Source organism: Lacerta agilis, chromosome 4 (genome assembly GCF_009819535.1).
Source record: "Lacerta agilis isolate rLacAgi1 chromosome 4, rLacAgi1.pri, whole genome shotgun sequence".
In the NCBI taxonomy this organism is placed as follows: Eukaryota; Metazoa; Chordata; class Lepidosauria; order Squamata; family Lacertidae; genus Lacerta; species Lacerta agilis.
In genome coordinates this window covers 15,871,721-15,890,863 of record NC_046315.1, presented here as the reverse complement: position 1 = coordinate 15,890,863, position 19,143 = coordinate 15,871,721, and the positions used below count along the sequence as shown (strand labels likewise).

The 19,143-nt window shown below is 43.5% G+C and overlaps 1 protein-coding gene across 1 annotated transcript in view; it reads right to left on the bottom strand.

The window, feature by feature from the left end:
- The window catches only part of AMOTL1 (angiomotin like 1), a 75,832-nt gene extending 61,385 nt beyond the window's left edge, over window positions 1–14,447 (bottom strand). The window contains exon 1 of the mRNA XM_033146141.1: window positions 14,257–14,447. The gene's annotated coding sequence lies outside the window, so the exon portion shown is untranslated. The remainder of the gene's footprint in view (window positions 1–14,256) is intronic.
- Window positions 14,448–19,143: the final 4,696 nt, after the last annotated feature.

Below are 19,143 nucleotides of genomic sequence, written 5' to 3'. Positions count from 1 at the left end.
ACGAGTTGGAATAGGATTTAATAAACAACATATCCTCTCCTGCATCCTTGAACATTCCCACATTGTATAGTTGGAAGGGACCCAAAGGTCATCTAGTCCAACCCCCTGCAATGCAGGAATCTCAGTTAAAGCATCCATGACAGATGGTCACCCAACCTCTGCTTAAAAACATCCAACGAAACAGATTCCACAACCTCCCAAGGGAGTCCGTTCCACTGTTGGAACAGCTGTTACCATCAGAAAGTTCTTCCTGTTTAGTCAGAATTTCCTTTGTTGTAACTTGAAGCCATTGGTTTGAGTCCCAGCCTCCAGAGCAGGAGAAAAGTTTGTTCCCTCTTCCATGTAAGAGCCCTTGAGTTATCTGAAGATGGCTATTATATCTCCTCTTAGTCTCATCTTTTCCGGGCTAAACATACCCAGCTCCTTCAACTGTTCCTCATAAGGCTTTGTTTCCATCTCAAAAGAGGATTTCCTTTCTGTGTTTTAGAGAAGAAATGTCTCTTCTAAGATGGTACTGGTACTTGCTGTCACTGGTGGATCTTTAACTGTTTACATTTGAAACAATACTTTAAAAAACCTAGCTGTCCAATTAACTGGAGACATTTTTTAAATTGATAAAAAATAGTTGATTAATCTAATTTCTGTCAATTCAAAGTTTATTTGACTAAACACCAAAATTCCTTCCTTCCTTTGTATCAAAGTTACAGTAGTGTGTGGATTATTTTTCTAGTTGCATTTTTCAAAAACCACTAATCTTTAAGAACTGGATGCCGGGGAACAAAGGTCAGCTAAGCTCTTAGCCTGGAATGTCTCCAGTTTAAAACAATCTGCTGCTGCATATATTTCCCTGGACAGGAACAGCTGTGCCAGAATTGTTTTAGCCTTTATGCACCCCACTAGATTTGCACATTGTCCAGAGGAAAAATAAATAAAAGGAATAGGCAAAGACCAGCTTACACAAGCAAGAAAATTTATGGGGCTGGAACTCAACCTCACAAACCTCTTAAGTTATGGACTCTGTTACTTATTGCGAGCCACACTGGGATATGATCATTTTGGAAGAAACTGGTAAACGGCGTTTCAGTGTGCTGCTCTGGTTTCGCCAGAAGTGGCTTAGTGTCGGAATACGTTTCACGGATCCGCCATGGATTCATAATTATTTGGTTATTTTATGGGTTTTTCAAGGTCTACTTTTGGTATAATTGCGCGCAAAAGTGAAAGTGAAAGCATGAATGAATAGTGTGATTCACTTACAAGATTAATCCGCCTTTATTTTGTAGATCCGGTCATGTTCAAAATTGTTAATGAGCGTTAAACTTGCTTCCCGCCCTTTTGGAGGGCAGCAACAGTGATTTTATTGGTTAAAGTACTAATGATGATGTCACGTTTGTTCCCTAATAAAAGGCAGAGGCACCCCGCTTAGGCAGGAGGAGTAGCACGAGACCGCACGTTCTTCTTATGTTCTTTTAGTTGGGTTTTAGTTGAAGTCAAGTTTAGTTTAAGGGGCTAGGAGTGGGCTGGACGGGTTGGATGGGTTTTTCTTTAGTTAGAGTTAGATCGCGGAAGATCATTCGGTTTAGCCTTAGTTAGGTTTTCTTTAGGTTTAGCCTAGGGCTAGAATTGCGGAAGATATTTCGGTTTTAGTTTATTTAGTTAGCCTCGCGGAAGATTGGGCGCGCAGGGTCTTTAAGCTTAGGGGAACTTAGCTTAGGGGACGAGCCTACGCGGGTTCTGCCGAAGCCACTAAAGATACAACCGGTGTCTGTCTTCCTTTGGGGTTAAAGGGGGGAGTAAAGTAAAATTTTTATTTTCTGTAAATTGGTCCGTCTATTCAGAGTCAGGGTATATATTTTATTTCACGAGGCAACTGTTCATTAAAGAAGGCAATTAGGAACTCACACTTCATCGGAGTCGTCAATTGGCTTACTCATCATCCTTCAGACTGTGAGGCTTGGCCGGCGACCGTGCTCAAAAGCACGCGGAACGCTGGCCACTTTCCCCGCAACTGGTACCTCGTGCATAACCAATCCAAGGCCGTGCACGAGGAGCTCCAGCACCCAAACCCCGACAAGTGGTGCCCTCTCTGAGGCAAAGCGTAGTCAAAAATCGCTTCCACGAAGACTCCGGTTAAAGGCAACATATCGGAAGTGGCTCGGAAACAGACATTGAGAGGTGAGGTATAACGGCCCGGTTTATCCAGGATTTCGCTGCAGTAGCGCGAATCCACCGCTTGCCCAAAGTAGTGTAAATAGAAGTCGCGCGCGTATATTTTGCCCCAAGGGGTCCCCGGGTAGAGCGGCAAGGAGTTTAGTGTAAGCCTACGGGCAGAGTAAGGTCTTCCCTAAAGCCTACGGGTGGGAAGGGTTCTGGCAAAAGCCTACGGGTGCCAGGGTCTGGCAAAAGCCTACGGGTGCCAGGGTTTTCGGTCAAAGCCTACGGGTAGGGCCGGTGTCTCCCGAAAAAGCCTACGGGTGGGAGGGAAAGGTTTTCTGGCTAAAGCCTACGGGTGCCAGGTTTTTCGGTCAAAGCCTACGGGTAGGGCCGGTAGCCCCTAGTAGAAGCCCACGGGTGGGGGCGGAGGTTTTCTGGCTAAAGCCTACGGGTGCCAGGTTTTTCGGTTAAAGCCTACGGGTAGAACCGGTGTCCCCTAGTAGAAGCCTACGGGTGGGGGAGGAAAAGTTTTGGAAAAGTGTTTAAAAAATGGGCTCCTCACTCTCAACTGCTCAAGTAAAATTTTGTGAAGATTTATTGTACCTTTTGAAAAGAAATGGTCACCCTGTCTCTGAATCAGAAGTAGAGCTTTTAGTTAAAACCATTGGGGAAATTTGTCCCTGGGTCCCTAAGGAGGGAACGAAAGATTTAGCCTCATGGGAAAGGATCGGGTTAGAATTTATGGCCAACCCGAAAATCGGAATTCCTGTACAATTAGTATGGAGCAAAGTAAGAAACTGCTTTCAACAAATCGCTCCAAGAAATGTTTTGCTTAATGGAACAGTGAATTTAGGAAATACTGCTTTTAATAGTGCCCCTGTGCTGCCGCTTGCGGTTGTGCCATTCTCGGCCCCCTCGCAGCAGCCAGTTCAGGCCCCGTTGTCGTACACGCACTCGCCCTTGTCCAATTTGTCATTGCCAGATTCATTGCCGCCTGTGCCGGTGCAGCAGACGCTGTCGGCCTTTCAAGCCCCGCCGCGGACTGCCCCACCGCCAGTCGCTCAGCAGTCATCGCAGGCCTTTTACCAGCCAGCGATTTCAAGTCAGCAGCAGCCGCGGACCTCGCTCCAAGCAACGGTCCCGCTTCCTTCATCGCAAGCCGCGCTTTTGCCAGCGATCCAGCAGCAGCAGCAGCAAGCAGCCTTTTTGCCAGCAAACCCTGCTGCCCTGCAGGCCGCGCTCAAGCCAGCAGCTCCAGTTTTGCAGCAAGCTGATTTCCAATCAACAGCAATCCAAGCTTCAATGCAAGCAGCACAACAGCAATTTACCAACCCTTCAGCACCTCCAATGCCAATGCAGATTCCAAGACAAGAGCAAAGCCAAACAATGATGATCCAGATGCCAGGACTTGCAGTACAGAGCCAACAACCTTATGCTCCAACTTCAAGTCAGCCATCTTGTCTTCATCCAACTTCAAGTCAGCCATCTTGTCTTCATCCAACTTCAAGTCAGCCATCTTGTCTTCATAGTCAGCCATCTTCAAGGCATCCAGATGTCAAAGACTCTTTAGCACCATCTAGTGGCTCATCATTTGGAAAGCATCAAGAAGATTTAAACTCACTGATGCCACCTACAGATCCAACAGCAATGCAGCCCATCTGCAGAACCCAAGCTTTGGAAGCAGCTTTGGGACAAATAGACTTTAGTGCTGATCCAATGCACATCTTTCCAGTGATTCGTGCTAATGGAGGACAACCTGCAAGATATCAAGCCATTCCTTTTGAAACACTACGTGAACTGCGAAAAGCCATACGCGAAAATGGACTTCAAGCTCCTTATACTAGAAGTTTACTTGAAGGACTGTCCACTAGTAGACTTCTGCCATCTGATTGGAAGTTGATTCTTCGCACCTTCCTGTCGCCTACAGATGCTCTTCTGTGCCTGCAAGAGTGGAAAGAAGTAGCAGCCAGACGTGCAACGCCACTTGCCACAGAAGATATGCTCACAGGATCAGGACATTACTCCAATCTCAATCAACAGCTAGCCATACCTGATGCTGCACTTGTCACCATAGCAGACATTGTAGTCAAAGCTTGGCGCAGACTACCCAATCGCACAGATGCTAGCTCAGTATCAGGATTCGCTGCAGTTAGGCAAGGTCCAAAAGAACCTTATGGGGACTTCGTGGATCGCCTGATTGTTGCAGTGGAACGCCAGATAGAAGATCGTCATGCCAGAAACATGCTGACAAAACAACTTGCCTTTGAAAATGCCAATGATGACTGCAAGAATGCCCTAACAGCAGTTGCAGCTCGTCCAGATGCCACATTGACTGAGATGCTACGCGTCTGCCAGAATGTCGGTACCCACTCCTACAAAGCACAGCTCTTGGCAGCTGCGGTACAGATGCCACGTCAAGACAGCTCTACGCCAGTCAAGAAGTGCTATGGGTGTGGAGGCGATGGGCATTTCCGGTCGCAGTGCACAACAACGCCAAGGCCTTCTGCCAAGCCGCCAGAGAGATGTCCCATCTGTCAGAAAGGATTTCATTGGGCGAATGATTGTCGCTTGAATCCACAAAACACATCACCTACCTCATCTCCAGTTCAGGGAAACGGTTCTGCGGGCCGCGCCCCGGCCCCGGTAAAACAATAGGGTGCAAGTTCAAGAACATCATGAAGGTCAACCATCCCAGAAAGGTGAACAACGCTACTCCTTATCCAGGTCATCAGGAAAAAAGAGTGATCCAGAGAGATATCTACTCTTCAGATGTCCAGAGAAAAGATGTGACCTCATCAAGCATTCAGGTTCCAGAGGTTTCATCATCTGCCTTACCTATTCAAAGGGTTCCAGTAGAGAACACAGCATTCAGTTCACCTTCTGCTGACCGCCCTTCAGTTCCTGCTGATGTTGATCCTGCTTCACAGCAAGCAATCACAGTCAAGCCTCTGATCGCAGAATTGCCTTCAACGTTGAGAAGACATCCTACTGAGATCAATCTCGCAACTCCTGAGCTTTATTCATCTTCAAATCAAGGTCAATCTGTCATTGAAGGACATTTGCCCTTGATGAAACAGCAGTGTTCAAGTTGCAACCCAGCTGATGATCACTTTCCATGTGGCCAAAGAATGCAAGTGAGTGAGCCAGCTCCCTCTTGTGGAAGCTTAAGCATCACTCCAGTTAACAATGTCCACACCTTTGTGTCACCTCCAGCTTTTAAGCTCAGCCCGCCACAACCAAACAACTATCAGGAACAACAACTTCTACTGCCTCGTGTCAAAGAAGAAGTTCCATCCTGCCAGTTTGATGCACAACTGACTGAATGCCAGCAGGTTCAACAGCATCAGCAACTTTTACCAACAGAGGAACCTCAAGTTTGCCAACTCAACGCCAAGCAGCTTCAGAGTTGCCAACTTCAGCAGTGCAAAAAACCCGAAGCCAAAAAGATATCTTCAAACACTGCCAACGAAGAACAAGAAGAATCTTCTGTCCCAGGTATACCACTCTTCTTAACAGAGGACTGTTACTTTTCAAATCCATGGTTTGCTCAGCAATTGCCAACATCCATTCGTGGTCCATTCCCAGACACCTCAATTTGCCTTATCCTGCCTAGGATGGATCGCCTCCCTGCCACAGTCACACTGACTGCAGGCCTAGTTCGAATCACAGATTCATCGCAGTTGCTGATTCCAGGATTTTCAACTGTTCCTTGTGTCCTAACAAAAGGTTTGGAAATTGCCAGACTCTATTTGCTTACTTCTACGCCTACAGCTCCTGTAGACTCTTTGCCTCCTCAGACAGCAATGGCGCTAATCAAGATTACAGAAGAACGCCCTCATCTCGTCTTAGAAATGGGTGGACGAAAGATCAAGGGTCTTCTTGATACAGGCGCAGATGTCACAGTGATCGCCAGAAAGGATTGGCCTGACCAGTGGGCAACGACTGTCACCCAGGAAGTCTTCGGAGTCGGAGGTTTCGAACCCGCCCACCAGAGTGTGCATCCGATTACCTTCCAGTCAGACTCAGGCTCCATGGTGCAGCTCCGTCCACTTGTTATGGATGTGCCTATCACCCTTTGGGGTAGAGACTTATTGTCTAAAGCAAGAACTGTTGTCCATACGCATTTTTGATGTGGGCCTTTGCATCAGCGCCAGTACATGCTCTTCCACTCACATGGAAGGAAGGACCCCCTGTATGGGTCGACCAATGGGCGCTGACGTCAGAAAAGCTCGCTGCAGCAGAGGCCCTAATCAAAGAGCTGCTACACCAGGATCGTGTGCAACCCTCTAATAGCCCTTGGAACACTCCAATTTTCGTCATCAAGAAGAAAAGTGGAAAATGGCGTTTGCTTCAAGACCTGAGAAAAATCAACGAAAGAATTGTTCCAATGGGTCCCCTTCAATGTGGACTTCCTAACCCTAACCTCATTCCTAGAAACCATCAGCTTGCAATCATCGATCTTAACTTCTCAACTTCCTGTCAAATGCAGCAATTCTTCAAAAGTGCTCAACTAACAGCACCAGTTGAGTTCTGGGCAGTTTGCCTTACCCTCCTACTGCCTAGGCCTTTTGTTTGCCTCTGGGCGGCCTCTGGTTCCTGGCTGCCTGGATTTGTTCCAGTTATTCCAATACCTGCATTCACTAGCAGATCACCTTGATTTGCTTGCTTAACCTCCTTTCTTCTACAGGTATCATTGTTTCTTCAGAACTCGATGTTTCAGTACTTTCCTGAGCTCCATGAACTTTTCCTGAGTTCCAGGACTATTTCTTCTACATGGTCATGTGTAGTCGGAGAAGAAGACGACCGGCAACTCATTCATCGTCTTCATCCTCCTCTCCAACACCATTTTGCAGTTCTAAACCTGTCTTGTACTTTATATTGTACTTGTAAAAATTGCATATTTGCCTTTGTATGCTTCTTGAAATATCCGCCTCGCATATTACATGTGTTTTCCATATAGCTTGGTAATTAATGATATGGATGTTTATATATGCAAAGCTTTTCTGAAATGGTTTCCATTTAGAGCGTCACAACTTTGATGATATGGAAATGTTTATGTAAGGTCAAAGCATCGTCTTTGTGCAGTTCTAGTCATAGACATATTTATACATATATGTTTTATTTCAATAATCCTAAATCTCCACGTTGTGCTTGCAAAAGTTGTAGTTCAAAATGTGGTAACACTTATATGCCTTATTTGAAATATTTCCTTTGGTCAAAGAATTGGTCATTCTCGGATTTGTTCAAGATATATGTGTCAAGTCTGGTGGCGTCCTACCCTTTTGGTACCCCTATTTTCTTTGAAGAATACCCCTCTATATGCTACCTTTTGGCAGTAAACCAGGTTCCCAGCTTTTCCCTTCACTCTGTTTCCTGCTGTTGATGGGAGACCTTTATGTAGTTGGTTTAATTCCCATCTCGTTTCGCTGGAAACCCTTGCGTAGATGGTTTAAATCCTCATCCTGGCTGGGACACCTTTATGTAGGTAGCTTAAATCCCCTCTTATGGCGAAAACCACTTGTACATAGGTGGCTTAAATCCCCTCTCTGGAATCGGACCCTAGTTCCCCGTTACCTGTGGTCGCTGTGGTAAGTCCAGAATCTAAAGTTCCCTCGATTCTGTAGCCTCAGAGCCACAACCCTTTTATGTTTCCTTATCCATTTTCCTTAGTTTCCAAATAAAAAATTTAAAAAAAATGGGGGAGGGGTCTGGGTAGGCCATGTAGCCCCAGCTCTAGTTATACTTTAATTTTGGGTCCCGGATCGGGACCTCTCTTATGTTTGGGCAGTCGTTATCCGTTATTCTTAATTTTGGACCTGTATCAGGTCCTCTCTTGTGTTTGGGGAGTAATTTGTTGTTTTACGCTGCACGCGAAAGTATACATGTTTATGAGGTGATTTGTTGTGTTACACTACATATTGAAGTATTTATATATGCCTAGAAGGTTTACAGTGTATCGGATCGATCATTTTTTATGTTCGGCTAGTGGTTTGTTATTTTCATGACTTTATTGCTACATTATTGTACAAGTATTTCCTCCTATGAAGGGGGTGGATGTTGATGGTTTTGCTGGTGTTTATATCACAGTCTTGATGTGGACACTGTCAGCACTGTTGACGCTTTGCCTTTTCATGTCGAGGTTTATATCGAAGCAAATGGTAATGTTTGTGTCAAGATAAATGCTTATGATATCTCTATTTTTTTTTATATAACTAAATCAAAATTAATTTAATTTAAAACAAAAAAAGAAAGATGATATGTCGGAATACGTTTCACGGATCCGCCATGGATTCATAATTATTTGGTTATTTTATGGGTTTTTCAAGGTCTACTTTTGGTATAATTGCGCGCAAAAGTGAAAGTGAAAGCATGAATGAATAGTGTGATTCACTTACAAGATTAATCCGCCTTTATTTTGTAGATCCGGTCATGTTCAAAATTGTTAATGAGCGTTAAACTTGCTTCCCGCCCTTTTGGAGGGCAGCAACAGTGATTTTATTGGTTAAAGTACTAATGATGATGTCACGTTTGTTCCCTAATAAAAGGCAGAGGCACCCCGCTTAGGCAGGAGGAGTAGCACGAGACCGCACGTTCTTCTTATGTTCTTTTAGTTGGGTTTTAGTTGAAGTCAAGTTTAGTTTAAGGGGCTAGGAGTGGGCTGGACGGGTTGGATGGGTTTTTCTTTAGTTAGAGTTAGATCGCGGAAGATCATTCGGTTTAGCCTTAGTTAGGTTTTCTTTAGGTTTAGCCTAGGGCTAGAATTGCGGAAGATATTTCGGTTTTAGTTTATTTAGTTAGCCTCGCGGAAGATTGGGCGCGCAGGGTCTTTAAGCTTAGGGGAACTTAGCTTAGGGGACGAGCCTACGCGGGTTCTGCCGAAGCCACTAAAGATACAACCGGTGTCTGTCTTCCTTTGGGGTTAAAGGGGGGAGTAAAGTAAAATTTTTATTTTCTGTAAATTGGTCCGTTTATTCAGAGTCAGGGTATATATTTTATTTCACGAGGCAACTGTTCATTAAAGAAGGCAATTAGGAACTCACACTTCATCGGAGTCGTCAATTGGCTTACTCATCATCCTTCAGACTGTGAGGCTTGGCCGGCGACCGTGCTCAAAAGCACGCGGAACGCTGGCCACTTTCCCCGCAACTGGTACCTCGTGCATAACCAATCCAAGGCCGTGCACGAGGAGCTCCAGCACCCAAACCCCGACAGCTTAGTCATGCTGGTCACATGACCCAAAAGCTGTACGCCAGCTCCCTCGGCCAGTAAAGTGAGATGAGTGCCGCAACCCCAGTCGTCCGCGACTGGACCTAATGGTCAGGGGTCCCTTTACCTTTAAGCCAGCCAGACTGGTTTGTAAAACCAGCCCAGGGATTCCCTGTCTCACACAGCTCTGCAGCTTGTACTTTCATCCATATCCCAATTAATCAAAATCCTACCATTTATTAATTTCTATGGTTTAGGTGGGTTCTCCCCAAAATATATAACAGTATTTATATTACACTATTTCTAAATTTGCATCTGGAAGTTTTTGTTGGCATGTTCATACTTTATGTTAATATGTGCCCTCTTTTGTTCTTTTTGGAGAAGTGCATTTCTTCATTACTTTTCTCTCTTTCTGTGTGTGTGTGGCCTCTCCCTATGCAGGCATCCTCTGTGCTAATCCATGCAAGCTTTAGTTAAGCACCAATGATGTGCTCTTTTTGTTAGTGTTTTTAAAGATGGTGTTGCTGGAAGCCACGGATGATTTCTGCTATGCAGAAATGAAGCCAATATGGGAAAGATGGTATGTATAATGCACAGGGTGGATTTGATTTAAATCAATTTGATTTAAATCAATAGTAAGACTTGGCTTAAATCATTTTTTTACAGAAACTCATTCTTGATGGTATAATCTTAATATTTGCAACCAGATGAAGGTTTCATTATTGGAATAATAAATTTTCAGAGTAGTTTTGACCGTTATATCAAAAACTACTAATTTGGTTATACTATTAGAAATACATAGACAGATAATTATTAAATTATTGTGAGGTTTAACAAGTTAATTGTTTATATTTGGACAACATTTCTGCTGTACTTTATTGAAGGAGAAAAACAATCATTTCCTTAATAACAATTTAAACAATTTATTTAACTAAAACAGTAACATTATAGCATACAGTATATATCCATGCATGTGGGGGGGGGGAGTTTTAGCACACGTTATAGATTTTCTCCTCCAGGAAGAGAATATTATGATAAAAATCAGGGGGGAAAGATACAGTTGGTAGGCCTAGGCTGGAACAGGCTTGCAGAAAGAATAGGCTGAGGAGAAACAGGCTGGTGGAAAGCTGGAAAAGGGGAACCAAGGACTAGAGCAGAGAACTTCAGGGATTCCTGCTGCAGGACTGAAGTTCCAGGTAGAGACTTTATTGTTTGGACAATGTCAGGTGAGCCCTGGGAAGAAGGGCCTGGAACCAGTGAACTCTTATTAGTTGACTGGCAAGTACTTCAAGGTCTTGCCAAGGACCTGCAGATCCCAGTTACTATTTCCTCCACCTCCACCACCCCTTTGGATTTGCTTCTACATTCAGGTGCCTATTCTGTACAGTTAATTGTTAGTGCCATAGCTAGCTGTCAACCTTCCCTTTTTCTTGCATTGGGAAACGGCGCTGGAATAAGGGAATTTCCCGCAAAAAAGGGAAAGTTGACAGCTTTGGTTAGTGCACTTGTTGGAACCCAGTGGGATTGGGAGGAGGTTTTCAGCACTTGCCTCAAGTCTGAGTTGCACAGGCACGCAACTGACTTGCACAATTATTACACAAAGATCCCAAGACTTGTGGAGTATTATGCTCACAAGGCGGAACTTTCATTTTTACTGCTTCACACTTAGCTACCTGGCGTGCTCTGGTCCATGGGGTCACGAAGTCGGACACGACTAAACAACTAAACAACAACATTCCACTTCAAACAATCTAGGGGTAAGGGGTTGATTCTGTGTATATAAATTTGCAAAGGAACAATGGGGTGTATGTTTATTTTATAACATTCTTCCTGTGAAAAAGGCATATTATCTCTGCAGACACAAGTTCACACTTTTGATAACTGCAAAACAAGCATCTGTGATAATATCTTCTTGATAGAAAAACTGCCCAATAATCTTACAGAAACCTCTGGAAGAGCACGACTGTGAATGGATTAATGGAATTCATTTACCAAAAAAATTAAACATTGCATATAAAGCCTGCTACATAATAAAAAAAGAAATCTTTATTTCCTGATAAACAGCCTTTGGACTATAATGTAACTTAAATAGAAAACTATCTTTAGGAAAAAAAATTCCTCCAAAAGCATTCTATTTTTAAAAATCCGATTTAAATTTAAAAAATCTTCCAATTTAATCATTGATTTTTATCCACCCTGATAATGCAGTACCTCAAGTGTTTCCAGCAAAAATGAGCTATACAAGAATGAATCAGTTTAATACACTAATTTCAGGAACTTTTGCTCATTGCCTTGAAGCATTGTTAAATCTCACTACCTAGCAGCACGGGTGTTGTGGAATCCAGTGTTGGATGAGAGTAAGGCAAATCTTTAAAAATGTAGTATAAACACTGACAACTGGGAAACACTGGCCTGCGAGTGCTCCAGCTGGATAACAGCCTTTACCAAAGGTGTCATGGGCTTTGAAGACACTCGAACTCAGGACGCAAGGGAGAAACGTGCTAGGAGGAAGGCACGCTTGGCAAATCCACACCGTGATCAACTCCCACCTGGAAACCAATGTCCCCACTGTGGAAGGATGTGTGGATCCAGAATTGGCCTCCACAGTCACTTACAGACTCATTGTTAAAACAGTGTTTATGGAGGACAATCTTACTCGGCTACAAGTGATCGCCAAAGAAGAGAAGAAGATTCATTACCATAAACAACACTGTGTGAAGTTTCCAGAAGCTGGCATCCTGAAAAGGGGGCATTCCACATCACATTTTGTTGCAGGCCCCACCTGTATAACATGCAAACTGAGCTCACGGCACATTCCCTAGCAGTGGAGCCTAGCTTCCTGTCATTTCCCCATCGAAATGGCAGGTGTGCATATCAGTAAATCAAACCTGGCTCTGGGAGGCTGGCTGTCTGCCTTATTTTTTGTTAAGGTTTATTTTTTTTAATGCACAAAGTCAACACATAGCCATGTAATAAATGAAATGCAGCAAATAAATAATAACTTGCCTTCACATATATTACAGTCACCTATCCCTAGCTTAAGGCAGCTGTACATAGTTAAAATACATACACACAGGGACTCTAGTCACCCAGATGCACTCAGTTCCTAAACTCCCCACTCCTGCCAGGGACTTGAAAATTGCTGACGGTCTTGGTGGATCATTTCAGGATTTTTCTGTCTGTTGTAGGAATTGTAATTCTGCATGGTGGCATTCAATTAACCTGTCCCTCCAGTGGGAGTTCCTGCCCAAGATCTCCCATGAGCAAAATGCCCCCCCCCCCACTTCTCCCTCTATATCTCTATATCTTAGGGCTGCCATATGTCTGGAATTTCCCATAGATAGATTTTGGCTCTTGGAAACAGCATCCAGACAGAAATTGCTTAAATGTCCAGGAAAATCCGGACGTAAGACAACTCATATCGGACATGTAGGTTTTGTTGAATTTCCTTAAAAATAATAGCTCAACAACTTTGGCAAGAAAGAAAGCCCAACAACTTTTCTTAAAAAAAAAAAGCTAAACAACTGGATTTTCACTTTTTGAAATATAGCAACCCTACTATTTTTCCTCAATCTACTCTGGAGTGGGGGAGAGGGAGGGAGGGAGGGAGGGAGGGAGGGAGGGAGAGAGAGAGAGAGGGAGAGAGAAGAGAAATGCTCGCCTTAGTGCAACACAGAATTCCAATAATGGAATTCAAATTGTCACACAATAAAATACAATATAAGAGGGGGGGAAAGAATAAATACAATTAAAAATCAATATGACTATTCAGTGGGATGGAAGTGCTACTGTGCCATGTGATGAATTTCATTGTAAGCGGCAACTTGCGAGGATGATCGGGGACGGGGGAGAGATGACATTGTGTGTGTGATATCTCGACATTATGCGTGTGAGCATCACGCCTCCCTCCCTAAGCTGGGCAGAAGCTTCCTGGGTTTTGGGAAGGAGGCCCAGACTTTAATTCTCTAATTTACAGGAACATTTAAGAGATCAGTCTAGTCCCCCTAGTCCACTGGCCGCATGCCACTGATGTGCTACCTCTCATCTTCAGACACACTGCAGACCATGACCTGAAGGAAGCTTGCAACTACTGGTGGTCAGCAGGCTGAAGACTGGAAACCCCTGACATTGTCCATATTATTTGTTTTGAGAAAGACAGAGGGGTAAATCTTCCAAAGGCTCCTCACTGACTCCAAACCTTATCCATGGAGACCTTCACTCTCAACCAGTCTTGTGCCCTGATGCTTCCTCCAGCTGATTCCATCAGAGGGGAATGGATGTCCCATGATCTCCGTGGAACTTCTAGATGGCGCAAGCAGTGCCAGACACCAAGCGTAATCTCAGAAGAGGTATGCAGCCACCTTTCTCTCAGAGGTAGGAAAGCATCTGCTAAGATGACACCTGTCTTTTGCTGCTTGTAACATGTACTTATAATTCCAAAGATGTGGCTCTCCAATTAATTGGGGGCACCTTTTTCCTTGATTGAAATGTTTTGAAAGGTTTAATCAAACTGATTCATCATCCAAACATTGTAGCCCTAATTACCAGTATAATGTTCCACAGGTAAGTCTCCACATTAAATACAGATACAGTGGTAAGCCCTGGCTCAAACGATCCACACATTGCATGTGTGTCTTTTTCTTGCAATGGACAATTTGAAACAAATAAAAAAGGCAACCATAACAACACCCTAAGACTCCATCTTCACCACAGTCAAGGGTATTTCAGGATGCCCATGTTTTTGATATGCAGAATTGCACAAAATAATTTCTTTGTGGCTTTTCTTCCCAAAGTGCCTTCTGAAAAGCAAAGCTAAGACTCTTGTGTTTTGCCATGCAACAATCCTCAGCACAAGAAACCCTTGTAATAAATGCAAAACGACAAAGAGCAAAATCTTACCTGTACACTGTCGACTCTCCTTTGACGCTTTACGAAGCACAAGGCTTGCCCCCTTGCAAATTGCGTGTTTCTTTATCCGGTGATGACTCTCTCGAAAGTATGTGGCTGTTGTCTGGACTTGCTCAAGGTTTGTATAGGGAAATGACTGGAATTCTACTGTTCTTGTATTTTCAAAGAGCTTCAAAAGGCTTCTCCAAGCCTCCCAACCAGCACAATAAATGCTGGGAGTATCTGAAGCACATATTCATTGTCCTCCAGAATATATAATTAACTTTGGAAAATTAAACAATTGCAATGCAGCTGGAAAGATGGAGTAGACAAAAGCACTGATTGTTTAAATCCCTGTATATGAGCTTTTTAGAGACATCTACTTTGCCCACGTTGGAGGCGCTTTGGCCCCATCCAGAAATTCCCGACTGTGCAAATCAAGTTAGAGTTTGAGTTGTACAACACACTGGCCTGTCCCTAGTGAAAATGCAGCCTTGCCCCAGGGATTCAACAATTGTCTGTGATACATTAATACAGTACAGGCATAGGCAAACTCGGCCCTCCAGATGTTTTGGGACTACAACTCCCATCATCCCTAGCTAGCAGGACCAGTGAGTGGTCAGGGGTGATGGGAGTTGTAGTCCCAAAACATCCAGAGGTCCAAGTTTGCCTATGCCTGCATTAGTATTTCCCATCCCAGTGACCAGTGGATGAGAAGCGGGCTTCTAAGTGTACCAGTTAGTAGTCCAGTATAGTAAGAGAAGCTGGCTGTTTCCATTCCAAGCATTCAGTGTGGAATAATTATGCTTTTCTCCCTCACTTTTTTTATGGAGCATCTGCTCAAATTCATAAGCAAAGCATCCTACACTCAGTTGGGTGCTTCTTCCAAATAGCATTGCCTTCTATCTGTTTCTTTTCTCTTCCTCCACATAAATTGCAGCCAGAGGAGCAATCATAATCAGCAGTGAAGTGAGAAAGCTGGGAGTATTTAACATTTAAAATCTCCACAACACTTGGTGTTGGGGAAAGGGGACTGCCTACTTGGCTACACAGAGTGTGAGACTTTGGAAGCAGAATTGCTATTTTGCTTCCAGCTTAATGCAGAACAGCAGTGATTGTGTACTGCTAAATCTCCCACATATAGAAGCACCTGCTAAGTCTCACAAAGTTCTTGCTAAGCCCTTAGAGGCAACACTGGTAGACTGGGGTTGCAGTGATGCTCTTTTAGCCCTGACCCCCAAGATCATGCGAACTCTTCAGTGTGTGTGCATGCTCTTGTGTGATTAAAGTACACTTCTGCAGTGAGTAGTCTTGTGTATCTGTGGAGACTCCTTGCACAATTGAGAACCCTGATCTTCTAGGGTGCTCAATCATTCAGAGAGCTTCATTCATCTACAAGTCTTCTGCTGCAGTTGAATTATGCATGGGGCTGGAAAGAGTGCTTCCAATTCCAAACTATCTCTATTTTCAAGTAGGATTCAATTACATACGGGCAGATTCAGGTTATGAAATTAATGGCTGATTGAGAGATATTGTGCAACAAACCTACTTCACTGCAAAATATCAGACGTTTTTGATAAGGAATTTTAGGGGGAAATGCAGTGGATAGTATGGAGCAACACTTGCTCCCCCTCCCCAAAAACAATTCAGGATGGATGCTCATTAAATAGTCAATGAAGTCTAATTGCCCTGCTCAATTAACAAGTCACCTAGAAGTGTCCTCACTAAACCTTCCAGTAGCACCTTAGAGACCAACTAAGTTTGTTCTTGGTATGAGCTTTCGTGTGCATGCACACGAAATCTCATACCAAGAACAAACTTAGTTGGTCTCTAAGGTGCTACTGGAAGGAATTTTTTATTTTATTTTGTTTTGACTATGGCAGACCAACACGGCTACCTACCTGTAACTCACTAAACCTGTGTCACCTCTAAGGGCAATAATGACTAAGGAGGAAAATGATTTTGCTGTCTTACTGCCCTCATAGTGCTGCTTGTCATTTTCGCAGCAGCACCACTACCAAATCCATCCATGCAAGTCATAATAGTTATTGCAGAGTAGACAACCTTGAAAATATGGAAAATTTCCTGTTCCACCTTGGTTTCTTCCCTCTGGGCTTGCAAGATATTATCCACGTAAGCTTCCTTCCTCCTACGCAGTAATGATGACTCCCTGGATCATTTGGTTGGGACATCAGTTACAATGCAGAATGGGTTGCAACACCTTACAAAGAGCTTCTTCACACCAGCAAAGCAAAGTTTTCCTTAGTGTGAAAGGGTTTCTTTTATAAAAAATTAAAAAATCCTTCCAGTAATTTTTTATTAATTATTTTTTGTTTTGTTTTGTTTTGACTACGGCAGACCAACATGGCTACCTACCTGTAACTGGTTTCTTTTATGAAATTGTACCTCCGTCATTTCAGGATTCAGCTTGTTTGTCTACATCCAGCCCATCACTGCTTCCAAGCACTGGTCTAACACCTCAACCACCTCTCCCGATTCAGTTGAAACAGACATAGAGCTGGGTGTCACCCGCATATTTATTGCACTTCACTCCAAAACTATGAAGACTGCTCCTGGAGGCTTCATAAGCAGCAGGGACACTGTGGGACACTGCAGGGCAACTTCCATGGTGCTAAACAGTAACCTTCCACAACAACTTTCTGGAAATGTTACTGCAGGGAGGAGCAGAACAACTAAAACTAATTTTCACCTCTCTGAGATGCTCCAGGACACTGTGGTCATCAAAAGCCACTGACAGGTTGAGGAGGAGGAGCAGGGGCACACACCCCTGACAAATGTCATCAACCAGGGTGACCAAGGCAGTTTCAAAGCCATGACTGAAGCCAGACTGGTATGGATCCAAGTAATCAATTTTCTCCAAGCATGCCTGAAGCTGGATTTCCATCTGTTTCTCAATGACCTTGCCCCAAAAGAGGATATTTGCCACTAGGCAATAGTTGCTTAGCACTTTTGGGTCCAGGGAGGTCTTCTTAAAGGAGGGGCTGAACCATCCTCTCCTTTAAGGAAGACTACAAGAAAGAAGATTCCACCTAAACATTAGGAAGAACTTCCTGACAGTGAGAGCTGTCCGACAGTGGAATTTGCTGCCAAGGAGTGTGGTGGAGTCTCCTTCTTTGGATGTCTTTAAGCAGAGGCTTGACAGCCATCTGTCAGGAATGCTTTGATGGTGTTTCCTGCTTGGCAGGGGGTTGGACTGGATGGCCCTTGTGGTCTCTTTCAACTCTATGATTCTATGATTGGCAGAAGGAAGCCAACGTGGCATGTCTTAATTTGAAATGAAACTTGATCTTTTAAAGGACTTTTCAAAGCTTCTGAAGAATAAATGTTACATCTATATATAAACCAGTAAGTAGATCAGTTCCATTTGAAACGTGGAATTCAAACACATCCTTCAGCAGGTATTATTATATTCAAGCCTTTCTCCTACCTTGTCTTTTGTCGGAATACACTGCGTGGATCCGTTAAAAGATCCGCGGTTAATCGTTTATTTTAATGGTTATTGAGAACTACTTTTTGTATCCTTACGCGTAAAAGCGAAAGTGAAAGTAAGAATGAACAGTCGGTTTGCCAATAAGATTAATCCGCCTTTAATTTATAGTCCCGGTAATGTTTCAAAGTTATCAATGAGCGTTAACCCTGCTTCCCGCCTTTTTGGAGGGCAGCAACAGTGGTTTTATTGGTTGAGGCATCGATCGTGATGTCACATCTGTTCCTAAATAAAAGGCTGAGGCTCCCCGCTTAGGCACGTTCAGTTTGGGTTAGTCAATCGTTCTTTACGTTTTGTTCTTTTGGGGTCTTTTATGTTCAGTTGAAGTCAAGTTTAGTTTAAGGGGTTTTGGGAGCGGGCTGGATGGGTTGGATGGGTTTTTCTTTTAGTTAGGTTTAGTTCGCGGAAGATATTCGGTTTAGCTTTAGTTAGGCTTTTAGGTTTAGCCTAGGGCTAGATTTGCGGAAGATATTTCGGTTTAGTATTATTTAGTTTAGTATCGCGGAAGATTGGGCGCGCAGGGACTGAGAGCTTAGGGAAACTTAGCTTAGGGCAAGAAACGAGCCTACGCGGGTTTTGCCAAAGCCACTAAAAACATACTCGGTGTCTGTCGTCCTTTGGGGAAAAGGGGAAAAGGTCTAAAGATTTTTTTTGATTTTAACCAAAACTTAGATAACGTCCTTGGTTTGGTTTTCCTGGTTCAGATTCAGGGCATCCATTGGTTTTCGAGGCATCCATTAGTTTTTGAGGCATCCATTAGTTTTCGAGGCATTATTTTAGTTAGAAGGCATTCAAGAACTCACACACCTTCGGAGTCATTTTCCGTCTTACTCAGCTTCCTTCAGATTGTGAGACTTGGCCGGCGCCCGTGCGCATAAGCACGTGGAACGCTGGCCGCTTTCCCCCCGCTACTGGTACCTCGTGTGTGGGCAGCTTAAGCTTACGCACGAGGAGCTCCAGCACCGAACCCCGGCAGTCTTTGAAATATTGAAGTATATTTGTTAGGAAAATGTCCTGCCCTTAATCACCAGGGTTTAAGGCAAGGTGAAATACTGCTATCAAAAGACAGCTACCTAGGCTCCAACTAGAAACAGATAAAAACAACAATAAACTGTGCCCAAATAATTCTATGTCAATAGGGGGGAAAGACAAGTTTTGCATACAAACAGAATATAACTTTAATTTTAAAACCAACCATTCAGCTTTATACAAACAGCCCCCTTCTAAAGTATCTCCAAACTTGAACTCAAACATCAATGTGCAAAAATAATCAACTTGAAAGAATACAGATACATGTTCAAAGGCATCTCAGATATATATATATATATATATATATATATATATATATATATATATATATATATATATATATATGACCTTAAATGTGACTA